We start from the raw sequence: 15243 nt of genomic DNA on the forward strand, positions 1-15243 counted from the left end.
ATTTTTAATTACATTACAATTTTTTTTTACTGTAGACTAGCGTAGCCTACATTCTTTATGTAAAATGTTATTACTGTAAAAATATTTTCTTTTCCTCAGATATTAAAGATACACATGAGAAAAGGCTCATGGTTCCCTAAGGAAAACCCTTGTCCATTTCCAGAATTGTATGGTAAGTTAAAAACTCCAACTAAATTACACAAACTCTTCAGGTTCATTTATATTTGTAATTATTTCATAATTAATTTATGAATAAATATACAATAATAAATGTTTGTCAATACAACGAACTATAACTTTAAAAAATATTTTTGAGTTTTCTGAAAAATTATTATATATGTCAGATGTACAATTAAAGGCAGTGTAATATTTTTATTAGCTCTCGACTCACAAAAAATTCAACACTGTACATTTTTATATCCTGCAATTTTCAAATTTTGGCATATTTTTCATGAAATTTGTTTAAAAATTTATAAAAATATTAAGTTTTATTAAAGAAATAAGTATGGACGTTAAGTAAAGATTGTAGGCAATCTAATACGAGATATAAGTTACACCTAAAAACTGGCATAATTGTGCCGAAGAATAACAGTTATCTAATGCCAGGGTTACTAAAAGAAATGTGAAATTTTGTGGTTTACAGTTGCTTTTTCACCAAGCCAAACATTCTGCTATATACATTGGTAAGTTAAACCAATCAAAATGTAGGGGGAGTGTTTATACCTAGATGTTTCAGCTTCATTTAGTTTACACCGCAGTGCTTTCTAGAGAAAATCTTTACTTTAAAATTACATAATTCTAGTTCTAGTACCTAAGTTAATTAATAATTATCAGAATCTTAAAAATAAAATAACTGAGACGATAGATTAAAGCAACAATTTCATTTACTTTGTTTAACAAAAATAGTACATCAGGATGTATACTTTAATGTTCATTGTTGGATTATATCGTTTGACAAATTAATATTTATCGGTAATTTAAATGTAATCATTGAAAATTATTTAGCAAAATATCTTGAAACTGGTAGAGCAAATACCAACTGTTTATCGATTACCTGCAAATAAAACTGGTTTCATACAAATTAAAAAAAAAGTTTTTAATTTAAAAACTTAATACTTTTAAAAGGGTGTACAGTCTGTTCCTGGACTGGTTAATCTTATCACTACTAAGCTCATGGTTTTCTTTAATAAGTAGTGACACAGTTTTAAACAAAGGTCGACGCCCATAAAGTGGGGGGATTTTATTAAATTTTACTATATTGCTTGTTAAACAGTTTATATTTTATGTCTTAATATCTTTTCTTCTTCCATTCTTTCACTTACCCCTTCTATATACTCCCCTTCCACTCTCTTTTACTCCTCCTCCTTAAATAAATATTATTGAAAAGCTACCGTAAACCGTATTTAAACCAATCAATAAAATATAATTATAATCGAACTTAATGTTGCAAGCATTGCACAAATATGTATTACATGTGCCAATTCAATTGTTTGATTTATATTTTTAAGCATTAAATTATCTACACAAGAAGAATTCATAATGAAGTTGGAACTTGCTTAAATATAAACGGCTTTTTTATATTAATATTTGATTGTATTGACCGCTATCATGGATTCATTATTTTTTTACTGGCATCAGTTTAATGTTTTTTAATTTAAAATTCTGTTCGTATTTTATCTTCTGCAATAAAATATATGTTAAGAAGTCTGTATACACTTACAATGTTGTAAAAAAATAACAACGGCAAATAAAGTTATAAAAGTTTTTATTTCACAATTTATTTATGATTATTATTATATTATTGGTTGCATGCATTATTGTAACAAAGAGTATACCATTTATCAAGACAAGGAAGCAACATTTATTCTATTTTCATTGTACTTGAGTTATATCTGTATATAGATAGTTTTTTAAAGAGTGGTACAGTCTCTTTTACTGGATGTCTGTGATCAAGACTCATTCATTATTGAAACTCCACAGATTACAAAAATTATTTTAATAATTGAATTCTTTATTGCTCATGTAAAGCACATTCATATACTATACTGTAGAACGCTTAAATCAAAAAGGTAATGAGATTTCTACTTTAATACCGTCCTGTTTAAAGTTATTACTTTGATGTTTCACGTGTTTGTGATACAGTTATGGCCAAGCACGCTTTTTCCTTATGTCAACTTTGTCAGTAAACTTCTTTTACTATTAAGGTGAACAACGTTATCATTGCGTTGGTCTAGTGGTGAATGCGTCTTCCCAAATCAGCAGATTTGGAAGTTGAGAGTTCCAGCGTTCAAGTCCTTGTAAAATCAATTATTTTTATACAGATTCGAATACTAAATTGTGGATACCGGTGTTCTTTGGTGGTTGAGTTTCAATTAATCTCAGGAATGGTCGACCTGAGGTTGTAAAAGACTACACTTCATTTACACTGATACATAGCATCCTCATTCATCCTCTTAAGTAATACATGAACGGTAATTCCCGGAAGCTAAACAGGAAAAAGAGAGAGGGAGAATGACGTATATGTTAACAATTTTATAAAATTTTCTGTTCAAAAACGGCAACTGCTCTTTTATCTAAATAGTGAATTATGCAGTGGTCCGTGGAGGGAGGGGGAAATTTGCTTGTTGATAACTAACGTGATCTCCCATTTACTCACAGCGACATTTACTATTTCCAGTTTATATGTCAGTGGCTACGCAGAAGATTCTTTCATACTTTTACTCATTATTAAGTCTAACATTTGTCATGGAGATGATTCTAAAACGGTATGCATTTCTCATTAGACTGTTGAATATTTTTATTTGTCATTGGTTTATATAGATTTGTTTTTTTACCATCTTCTCCTCGGATACCATATTTATAAAAAACTCGAAAAATATTAAAACATTTTAAAACGTAAATCGAAATGAGGATATAGTGTATCATCATCATTAAAGTTATATCTATTACACAGAAAAAAATGCTTATATTTCTAATTCAGAATGATTATTTTTTATACTGGAAAAAATTTCCATTGTCAATTGCAATCAACAATTCCGTTTATTTACTTAATTAAATTATTTTTTATAAGCTTTTATTTAACTTGCTTTAGTTATTATCAAATCTTGCAACTGCTATATCTTTTGATCTATTGTATGAAAATCAATGAAATTTGCTACATGTATGTAACTTCAATGATAATTACAATACTATGGTGTTAGAATTTGGATATGACCCACCCCTACCCACCACGCATAACCCCTACACTAAATTCATGCATGTTGCTGAAAATGTTTATGTCTCATGAACTGTCGTATGAAAATCAATGAAATTTGGTATACGTATGTAACTTCGATGACAATACAATGCTACAGTGTCGGCATTTTGATATGACCCCCACCCCCACCCACTACCCCTAAGCTTACCCCTACGAAAATTTAATAATTATAACATTTATTTATTTTTTATTTATTAGATATTTATATAAATTATTTTTTACTTTTCAGTGCATTTTTATATTTGTTAATATATTCCATTTTTGTGTTTAAAATTCTCAATTTGATTTAATTCTTATTTTTTACTTTTTAGAGGGTTTTTTTAATTTGTTTCCTTTTTTATTAATGTTAATATTAATATTAGTTAAATAAAACATTTTTTTCAAAATAATTTTTTATATGTAATCAAATATATTTTTGTAATTTTTTTTGTTGGAGCTCAATTTGTTAAATTTAGTATGAAATGAGCGAGGTCTACCAGTTATTAATCATTATTTTTAAAAAAAATGAATAAATAATAAAATTAATGACTGAATCAGATATCATAATATTAAAAATCTGTATTGTTTTAATTATCATTAGAAGATATACTAACGTCATCAGATTTTTAAAGCACCAAGTGTTATTCACCAGATACACGGTTTGCCAGTTGGCTTGTCACCACCAAGTACTGAATACTTCGTGTTAAAAAGCAGTAATTTATTTATATTTTTTTATGCTGGTATTACGGGACAACTTGTAAAATATAGCTACACAATGAATCAATCATTATTAATCACGACTATTGTTTATTTAACGTGCTTATGGAAAGTTAGTTTCGTGCATTATTTTTTTCTTAAACTATTCTAAGCAAATGTCGTGCTCTATACGGGAAATTTAATTCCTAAATAAACCTCGCTTTAATTTTTTTCTTTTTTAATTTTTAATATCAATTTTCTTACCCTAAATTTTTGTTACGTTTGTATACAGTAAATAAAATAGAATATACTTACTTAACTGTGATACGGATGTACATCATTCCTTGTGCGGAGAAATCATAACATACATTTTGAAAATCCTATTAATTTTATTAATTATTACGTGGACATTATTTAAACGAAATCTTTTCGCAAACCTACGTGTAGATAAACTATAACGGGATGACACGCAAGTTTTAGATAATCATATTAACATCATCCATCTTCATATTACTTAAATGAAGTATCATCAACAACTCTGTTAGAGTAATAGGATTCAACTCGAACTGTCAACACTTGAATCAATGTACAATTCTTATTTCGAAGAAATGAATGACGTGAAACAAATTATTATCTTTGTTAATTATTAACTTAACGAGAAAAAGCTTTCAGATGAGAGTGTATTTTAACTACAGGTGACGTAGGATATTGTATTGTAGAATCTACAAATCGGGATTACAGTTATAGACCACGCGGTATCTGTTTTTAAAATGAGCATATTTGGACTTTTACTATTTTTTTTTTATTTTTTTTTTTTGTCTTCAGTCATTTGACTGGTTTGATGCAGCTCTCCAAGATTCCCTATCTAGTGTTAGTCGTTTGATTTCAGTATATCCTCTACATCCTACATCCCTAACAATTTGTTTTACATATTCCAAACGTTGCCTGCCTACACAATTTTTCCTTCTACCTACCCCTTCAATATTAAAGCGACTATTCCAGGATGCCTTAATATGTGGCCTATAAGTCTGTCTCTTCTTTTAGCTATATTTTTCCAAATGCTTCTTTCTTCATCTATTTATCGCAACATCTCTTCATTTGTCATTTTATCCACCCATTTTTAACATTCTCCTATAGCACCACATTTTAAAAGCTTCTAATCTTTTCTTCTCAGGTACTCCGATCGTCCAAGTTTCACTTCCATATAAAGCGGCACTCCAAACGTATACTTTCAAAAATCTTTTCCTGACATTTAAATTAATTTTTGACATAAACAAATTATATTTCTGACTGAAGGCTCTTTTCGCCTGTGCTATTCGGCATTTTATGTCGCTCCTGCTTCGTCCATCTTTAGTAATTCTACTAACCAAATAACAAAATTCTTCTACCTCCATAATTTTTTCTCCTCCTATTTTTACATTCAGTGGTCCATCTTTGTTATTTCTACTACATTTCATTACTTTCGTTTTGTTCTTGTTTATTTTCATGCGGTAGTTCTTGCGTAGGACTTCATCCATGCCGTGCATTGTTTCTTCTAAATCCTTTTTACTCTCAGATAGAATTACTATATCATCAGCAAATCGTAGCATCTTTATCTTTTCACCTTGTACTATTTCTCCGAATCTAAATTGTTCTTTAACATCATTAACTGCTAGTTCTATGTAAAGATTAAAAAGTAACGGGGATAAGGAACTTTCTTGTCGGACTTCCTTTTTTATTACGGCTTCTTTCTTATGTTCTTCAATTATTACTGTTGCTGTTTGGTTCCTGTAAATGTTAGCAATTGTTCTTCTATCGCTGTATTTGAACCCTAATTTTTTTTCAATGCTGAAGTTTTCTATATGATCGCTAATTTTTGCTTTAATGTCTCTGGAGTATCATCAGATATGATTATTTCGTTATGCGCCCGTTGAAACAGGTGTGCTTAAATTTTTAATAAACAAAATGTAAAAAAAATCCAATAATATCCATTTTATTTCCCCTGTTTCCCTAGATAACTATAACTGTTCGGTTAAGAGAAAGGATGGAGAGAAAAAGAAGTTTTATTATTAAATTTTACACACAATATCATCGATTGCAAATCGAAAAATACCTTATTATTGATGTAAAAATAGCAATAACTGTCAAAAAATTAAAAAAAAAAAAAACAGATTTTTTGGAAATTTTTTCGAGTACTTATACATAGGACCTTCAGATTTTGCCTCAAAGAACTTTTTTATCTGACAAAGCAACACTCCAAATTCCAAAAAAAATCGGTCTGACAGTGCAGAATAATTTTGCAATCCAGGTTTTCCCCCCAAAAATGCAATTTTTCAAAATTTTATAGAGCCTGAAATAAAGACTCTAGATATTTGAAAATCTGATTACACATAAAAGAGCACTCAAACTTTCAAATGTATTTTTAAAAATTTAAATCGCTTAATTAGGAGAGCCTAGGAAAGTTTTCAAACATACTTCAATTTTTTTTGCCTTTAAACGAATATCTTCATGAATTTTAACAAAATTAACTTTAAAAAGGAAAGAGCTTAAAAGGATTTGGAAAGATACTTCTTTAAAAAAAACAAAAAAACATGGAAATTCGTCTACTAGAAGCTGAGATAATTGCAATTTGAAAACACGTCGCTATTTTGAACGCATGAATTCAATTTTGAACCGGCCGATCGTTTAGCTACCCCCACCACTAACGCAAAAAAATTGGCAGCGGGAAAAATTAAAAAAAAAAGAAAAAGTTAAAATGAAGGTAAATTTGTATAAAAAATAAATATTTATTACTGTATATTTAATTTATGTGTTTTTTTATTACAAATCTGTAAAAATTTGTTAAGTAAATTATTTAAGATGTATCCCAAGATCGCCGGATATAGCTGTAAAACAAGTAGGATTAATAATTGTGATTTTGAAAAATACCAATAAAGCAATTAAATTGATTTATAAAATTTCGGAGCGGGATTTTATTTACCGAAGTTTTGTTGTTAATAAACGAAAGGACATAAAATCGAATTTTTTTTAAATTTAAACTTCCAAAGTATTTTTTATTAATGTATATTAGTATTTTCTTCTTTTTTTATTCTTCGAACATTATTTAAAATTATATCGGCAATTTTAAATAATTTAAATTAAGAAGTTCAAATAATAATGTAATCAAGATCTCATTTAACTATAAAGCTAACGTAAAATTAAATTACTATGTTGATGGAAAAGAAATGAAAGAGAGAAATCATATCAAATAAGAAATCATAAACAAAAGGGGATGTTAAAGGTCAACGATCGCTATAGGCGACCGAGCGTATACAAAAAAAACTACTACAGTTTGTAACATTGTTATGACAAATAGCACAAGAATTGATAAACAGGTGTATTAATGTTAAACAGATTTAAATAATTTGTATAATTTTTCAATAGAAAGTCCTGTTTTTGTGTGTTTTTTTACTCGATTTAAGACTTGGAAGTGATGAACCCCGAGCCAAATTTTATGAAATACACCATATTATTTATTTTTTCCTTCTGTTTTTTGTAACTTGTAAATAACACAATAATATAGTAACTAAAAGACATGTAGAATTGAATTTTGCAAACGATTTGAATATTTTAAACATAAAGAAAAGTGGAATGAGAACACAGATGTTAGCCGCTATACCATTATTTTTATATATGTTATGCAGTTACTGTATAATAGTGGTACCGGGTAACTGGAAGTCTTTACAATGAATATGCAAATCCTTTAGAATTAAAGAAACGATAGAATAAAAATGACTTCCACGCTAAGTAAAAAAAATTCTACACGTGAATTAGTTAAATTTTTGTAGGTGGTACTACATAACAAGTAATGATAGATATATCTAAGAAAAAAATTCTTTCGTGAAAACCGGTTGTTTATATATTTTATCCTACTTTTTTTGTATTCACTGTATGCATTTCCTATGTATTACAGTAATAATTTGATCACATTTTTTATTTATTCGAATAGATCGGGAATTTTATTCATAACATACAACCTATTAACATACCTAGGTTAATAAGTTATTTTTTAGATTAATTCTAGATATCAATTCTATTGGAATATTTCGATATTCCGGTTTTTGAGTTCGAGGCAGTACAAGTTGAAATATTTTAACGATAATTACTGGTGCTATAAAAATGTTACTGACCTGGTTTATTAGATTATCATTGTGTAAAATTGTTATTAATTATTTACTCTAAATTTCATTGTCTCCATTCATTAGACGTCTATATAATTCTATATTTTAAGTATCTGTCGCTGTTATAGTTTAATTATCAGTTTTTTAATCCATTTTTCTTCTATATTATTGTAATATACAGTCATTTTAGGAAAAAAAATTCTTTTTGTTTTTTAAATTATTCTTTTACAGTTAAAGTAGAATAAAATTAAATGAGATATTTTTGTAATAATGAAACTATTGACTAGTGTTTTACAAGAAATTATGTTAAATATTTAATTTATTATTTAAGTACTGTTGAATCGATTCTGCTAAATGACAAAAGCAGATAAAAGGTTACATTTTTTTCAAATCTTTTCAACATTTTTATGTAAAAAAAAAAAAATCACAGATTTTTTCTTCGATCTAAATAAAAATTGACAAATTTTAAAATGTTTTTTTTTTAGGCAGCCTATTTTAAATTAAGTTAAAAAAAAAATTATTAGAGAAAAATAACAGTAGAGTTTTTGTCATATAATGTCTAAAACTTGTGTAATTACGTTAATTTTTGTGGCTATAAATGGACCGAGTTATTAATTATTCCTAAAACTTTCAGAATTTAAAAAAATCAACATTATTATTTAAGGTTTTTTTCACGTTTTCTTTAAACAAATTTAATAAATTATATTTATTAATTTATACCACCATCATTGTCCTTTTTGTAAGGTTCTATTTTAAAATGATTTTTCGTACAAACCATGTCGTACTCTTTACCGTCCCATCCAATTTTCAACAATCAATTGTAATAACACTACATCTCAAAAGAATTTTTTTGTTGCTTTTTTAAATTTCCTGTAGCACATGTATCATTATTTCAAAGCGATACGCTCGATATAAGTAATTTTTTTTTTAACAGGTACGTTTTATACCAGTAAATTTATTATCTACAAAAAATGTATCCTAGTTCGTACAAGATTGTTAGAAAAATATATTTTCTTTTTTTGTCATTTTTTATAATTTTATTTTCTATATAGTAAAATTTTGCCTAACATGGTATATTGTGTTCTGCGTTCTACCAAACTTCTTCCATGGTAATGAATTCATACCATTTCAGTTCGTTTTCCTCATTCCTAGAATCAGCCAAAATAACAATATCTCATCACCAAAAAAAAAAAGTTTTAACGTTTTTTACTTGATTGTACTCTCCGCTCTCAAAATTTTTTTAATGCTTTTATTTGCTATTTCCGTACATAACACATTTCAAAGTTTTATCACGTCTTTATCATTTAAAATAAAACGTTTTTTTTTAATTATTTGTTTTTAATAAAAAACTGTATAATAACATAAGTTTAAAAAACTGATTATTACGCGTTTTTTTAAATTTTAAATTGTAATTAATGAATTTCTACAATATAAATGTATAAATCTCTTTCTTTCATTTAAATACAAATTTATAAATACAAAATTACGGTAATTGAATGCGGTAATTCGTCCAGTAGCGTTGTGCACTACAGAATGTTTGACAGTGATCAACTTTTAAAAGAAATTCAAAAAAAGGAAAACTTTTTAAGGAAAATATTTGGTTCTATATAATCACACTTATTCTAATTCATATGTAAAATTCCGGAGGTACCTGGTTCGAATCCCTGTCAGGCATAGAATTTTTCATATCAACTTCAAACTTACAAAAAAGGTTGTACCATAAATTTAAAAAAAAAATTTAAATACGTGAGAAAATACTGACTTTTATAAGCTACATTTTAAAGAAGAATGATAATAGAATTTCAAAGAAAATTCTTCTTTTTTATCTACAAAGAAAAAAAAATTGTCTTATTAAGTCAAGAGATAGGAATAGAAATTTTGGGCTTACAAAATCGGGAATTAATCAAGATAAAAAATCTCGGGAAAAAAAATTTTTTAAAGAAAAAGTTCCAAAGCAATAAATGAGGAATTCAGAAAAATAGCTATAAGAGATTTAAAAACTACAAGCAGGAAAAGATGGTGAGAGGGACAATAAGAAAAGTGTTAAATGTGGTCAATAGTTGGCTGAAACTGAGTGAAAAAAATGCTAAAGACATTCAAAGAAGTAAAATTTTCATACTAATTATATATGAAAGTACTCTTACACAACAGTTATTATTTATTTAGTCTGATGTGAATACATACCGCACTTTTCTATGTACCCTGTTCGCACGCGCGATGGCATATAGAATATACATACGTAGAACATGTTTACGTCTTCGATCAGATGGGCTATATTCAAGGTTATTTGTTTAATAATAAAATGAAGTGGTAAATCTTTAAATTATTTAACAGTACTTTAATACTTAAATAATACATAAGTACAATAATTATACTTTTTTGATAACATTAAAAAATTGTATGATAATTATTGGTGAATCATTTTGTTAATTATTTATATTTCTTGGAAATATATATATAAATGCTTATGGGAATTCCGCTGTACTTAATTACTAAAGGTTTAATAAAACGGTTACTCCATTCTGTTATTAAACAATAAAACGTTTACCAGTGCGTGTAACATATAACATTATTTAAATACGAAGTAAAAAAAAAGGTAAGTTTTTGATTTCATTTTAACTTCTTTTAAATTTTTCTTATCTTTTTTTTATATATATATAATTGATTTTATAATAATAAATTATTGAATAAAAATAAATAGACTTTTTTACACGCACAGGTGTATCACAAAGTTCTCCTGGGACTTTCATAACCTATTCCTCTCGTGAAAATAGTTCATATTTACATTTTTCCTAAAATTCTTCGTTTGCGAGTTACGGCTAGTGAAAGATTTCGCTCGGATTTCAGATACAACGGTGAAATGAGGTCGTACTGAAATTTTTAGGACTTAATTAAGGAGCAGAATTAGTGATTTCTTATGGTTTTTTTTACCTGAAAAATCGAATAAAATATGTTCCAGAACTGTATCTACAATAGTTTTAGAAAATCTGGGGTGAAAATCAATAAATTGGGTATAAAAACCCCTGTTTTTTTTTATGTTTAACGTACAATAACTTTATTAAATGGGTAAAAGACACTAAAAACTTTTTGAACAAATGGTGTAAGTCAAGTTGAATAAAACAAAGAAAAGATCAAAAACCAAAACTACTAGATCAATTTCATTCAAATTTAGATATCTTGTACGTAGTAGTGTATCTGAAGTTGTGCATATGAAATTTTGATTAAGGTTGGTTAATTCGTTCTTAAGTTATGCTCTCAATTTTAGTCGAAAAGATTTGAGCGGGAAAACAAGATTAAGTAACGAAAAATTGGTCTTCAAGAAGTTTTTTAAAGAATAAATAAAAATAAAGAAAACAACAATAAAAAACCATTCTGTTCGTGATTCAATGAAGCTAATGGATAAATATACTAGAATTATAGTATAATATTTCATCTTGACCCGTGTTTCGTTAGCTTCCTATTTTATTTTTTATAATATATTGCTATGTGCCAAGGATATCCATTGAAGTTTAATATATTATATGTATTTACTAGCTATATTGAGGTTGTATTATAAATATTATAATTTTCTATAATCTTATAACGGCGTAACAAAAGTAACTTTGTAATTATCTTTTTACATTGTAAAATACATTATTATAACGTAGAACGTTTAGTTACCACCCGGTCTATCCTAATTATTTTGTATTTGTCCTTCAACTTCAGTTGTTTGGTGGCATTTTAATGTTCCTATTAGAATAATGGTACTTTACGGTATTATATTATTTATTATAAAATATAGTAATTTTTTTTAGGTATAATATTTCCTTTTATTTTAATTTCCTTATGAGTTATGTAAAGTGACTTATTTTTTTTCAATTTTCTTGATAGCATCGTTGTAACAGTATTGTTTTAAAATGAAAAAAAAAAAAGTTTATTTCGTCTGACTTACTAAGTATAATTTTAAAGAATAAAATATGAGAATTATTAATAAATTATCGTATGAATTATATACATTAGGGAAATTTTCATAATTTTATATTATCATTTTTCAAAGTTACTTTTATATTTTTCCATTAATATTTCATAAAATTACATATAATAATTGCCATTAACTCTTAACTTTTAACACGGAAAAAAAATTATAATATATATCTTAACATTGTTAAAAGTTCGTGTTTTTCCTGTATCTATAACCAAGAAACTGTTACTTTTGCCTTAATAAATAAAACTGGTTGCCTTCTAATCCAACCCCTTATGATGTCATAGCTTAGGATACACAGTCATGTTATTGTAAGAATATGAAATAATAGCCTTCTTCTAATTGAACGTCTATGTCAGAGAGTTTGAGAAATTACTGTAAGGTACACTTTATGATTGATTCTACATCACTAAATATATATATATAATTAGAAGAAGGCTATATTTTATATTCTTACAATAACATGACTGTGTATCATAAGCTATGACATCATAAGGGGTTGCATTAGAAGGCAACAAATTTTATTTGTTAAGACAAAAATAACAGTTTCTTGGCCATAGATACAGGAAAAACACGAACTTTTAACAATGTAAGATACACACACACTAGCTTCCCTTCACACCTTCGCCTGCGCTATATGGTTACTTGCGTTTCCCGTAGCGGTCAATCTTTTTATTTCATGTTTATTACTCAAGTAACCGGAGGCAGGTGGCTCATACAGAGGCTGTGGTGGTTGAGCCACAGCCCCGAATACCTTCGCACCCCTTAAGAAAATTGGAATTAAAAAACCCGAAACTGGTTTTTAAATATTTATTTGAAGAGTATTTGCAAGCCCAAATCTATTGAATATCTCGTTTATTATAGTCGGAATTGGGAAAATTTTTAATCATTCTTCAAACATTTACTTTTACCTTTCTTCATCCCCTTTTGAGGTCGAATTTCAATCTAGAAATTGTTCTTTTTCTTCATCTTCTTCTATTTAGCCTCAGGAACCATAAGATATTACTTCAGATGATGATATGTATGAATGTAAATGAAGTATAGTCTTATGTCGATCACTCGTTAGATGTGTGATTAATTGAAACACAACTACCAAAGAACACCGTTATCCAGATCTAGTATTTAAAGCTATATAAAAGTAACCTTCTTTACTAAGATTTGAACCTTAGAACTCTTGACTTCGAAATCAGCTGATTTACGATGACGAGTTCATCACTAGACCGACCCGCTGGATTAGAAATTGATTTATTGACATGAATATTACACTTACCAAAAATCTGGTTGATTTCTTCATTTGGGCCGAGAAATTAAAAAAAATAAATAACAGGGTTTCAAAAATAAAAATAAAAAATCAATTTTAACCTTTGAAACTCGGAATGAAACTCAAAAATCTAGAGATTCATATATTAGAGATTATTCGAGATAAAATATACCGAAAAAACTTCTCAGTTATGTCAAGAAACACGGGTAAAAATTTAGTTGTGATAGATAGATAGATTTTTGTGTACCCCAAACAAAAGAAAACCTTCTTCCTCTTTATTTAATAGTATATTCGTAGATAAGATTTTCTACTATGTGAAATATACTGTGTTAATGAAATTATTTAAAAAAATTTAATACGTATATAAATGAAAATATTAGTTGATAAAAACAACTTTGTTCTCTTTTCTAAGAAATTATGATATCATGTTCACAATTATATACGCGCTAATCTAAAAAAGAGATATGCAGCGGTACATAACTATTAATATAAAAAAAGAAAATATTTTACCTTCACTTACAACATCATCATACTGCACGATAAAGTTATATTTCTATTTCTAAATTTCTAAGAAATTAAGTAAAATAAAGAGATTTACTTTATAAAATACCACATTATTAAAACATAGCGATCATTGGTGGAGAGACAGTATGGTTGCAATATAATTTGCTATCTGACGGATGGATCTTTTTATAAATGCATTCATAAAGCATCACTATTTCTTGCGTGTCCCATGTTTTTTTTTTTTTTTTTTTTTTTTTTTTATAGTTGTTCAGTTTGGCAATTACACGAGTTCTTCTTGGCTGTACAAATTTCTAGATTCAAAACCAAAAACGCAAAATTTTTCATTTTTCAATCGTTTATCATTAAAATATAATTTATATTTTAACAATTTCTTCGCCTATTGAAAAAATGTTTCGATACGAAAATACGGAACTTAGGAATCAAATGCATACAGGTTGTTAAAAAAATCCTAATTTTATAAGATATACGCGTTTAATGAAAAATGTATAAAAGAACTGATTTTTCTTTCCGGCGAATACAACTATGACACTAGTATGTATAACTCGTAGAAAAGTATGATGATCATATCAAAAATGGGGTATTTTTTTTTGCAAATCTTTACCTTTTAGGATCCAACTAGTACATCTAGAACATAAGAAGATATATGTATGTATATGCGTGCGCGCGTGTGTGTGCTGCACTGCTTTTGAGATTACATTTCAGGATTGACCAAATCGATTTTCTTCAAGTTTTTCTCAAATATGAGGCTTGGTCGCATAATTTTTTCTAAATTCATTAATTGGATAGTTGGATATCGCGAGAAAATCAATTTCGATTTTCTGTAGAGGAATTTTAGAGAAAACATTATTAAAACAATTTTGTTACCTACAACGCATTTATAATTAATCCTACAAAGAAACATTTTGAAACAAATTGAAATTATATGTTTTTTTGTTCTTTTGCTCTGTCTCCCTTCGGTTTAAATATTTTTTAAAGTTTATACTTCATATACAGGCTATCAAGCAATGGCGACAATTAATTATTCGGACCTAAAATGCAGAAAGGTTTAACTTGTTTCTCATGTATTCCTTACCTCTAAACAACATATATTCTTTTTTTTTAGTTTTTTGACTCTTTACTCTTTTAATTTTTATTACAAAAAAACAATTTTCTTCATCACTTTAAGGGATATTAAAATAGTTTTAGCATGTATATGTTTGGACCTATTATGAGAAGCAATTTTTTTTTTTCATTACTCATATACAATTTACTTCATCACATATATTGTATTGTAAAAGAAGTTTTTTACAAAACAAAATTATTACGAACAGTTATGTTTTACTTCTTTACCCAAAACTAAATTCTATTGGTCTATCTCTCGTGGTGGTCAAGAGATCATTATTTTATATTATTATATATCGATATATATGCGAAATATATATTAATA

The 15243-nt window shown here is 27.3% G+C and overlaps 1 protein-coding gene across 3 annotated transcripts in view; it reads left to right on the top strand.

Annotated features, from left to right (window-relative positions):
• Atf3 (Activating transcription factor 3) overlaps positions 1-15243 on the top strand; it is a 234770-nt gene that overhangs the window by 148653 nt on the left and 70874 nt on the right. The window contains exon 2 of one of the 3 annotated variants that reach the window (XM_075377027.1): positions 100-172. The exons of the other annotated variants lie outside the window; for them this stretch is intronic. The gene's annotated coding sequence lies outside the window, so the exon portion shown is untranslated. The remainder of the gene's footprint in view (positions 1-99; positions 173-15243) is intronic. 3 annotated transcript variants of the gene reach the window in all.

This window comes from Lycorma delicatula, chromosome 10, assembly GCF_047948215.1.
Source record: "Lycorma delicatula isolate Av1 chromosome 10, ASM4794821v1, whole genome shotgun sequence".
In the NCBI taxonomy this organism is placed as follows: Eukaryota; Metazoa; Arthropoda; class Insecta; order Hemiptera; family Fulgoridae; genus Lycorma; species Lycorma delicatula.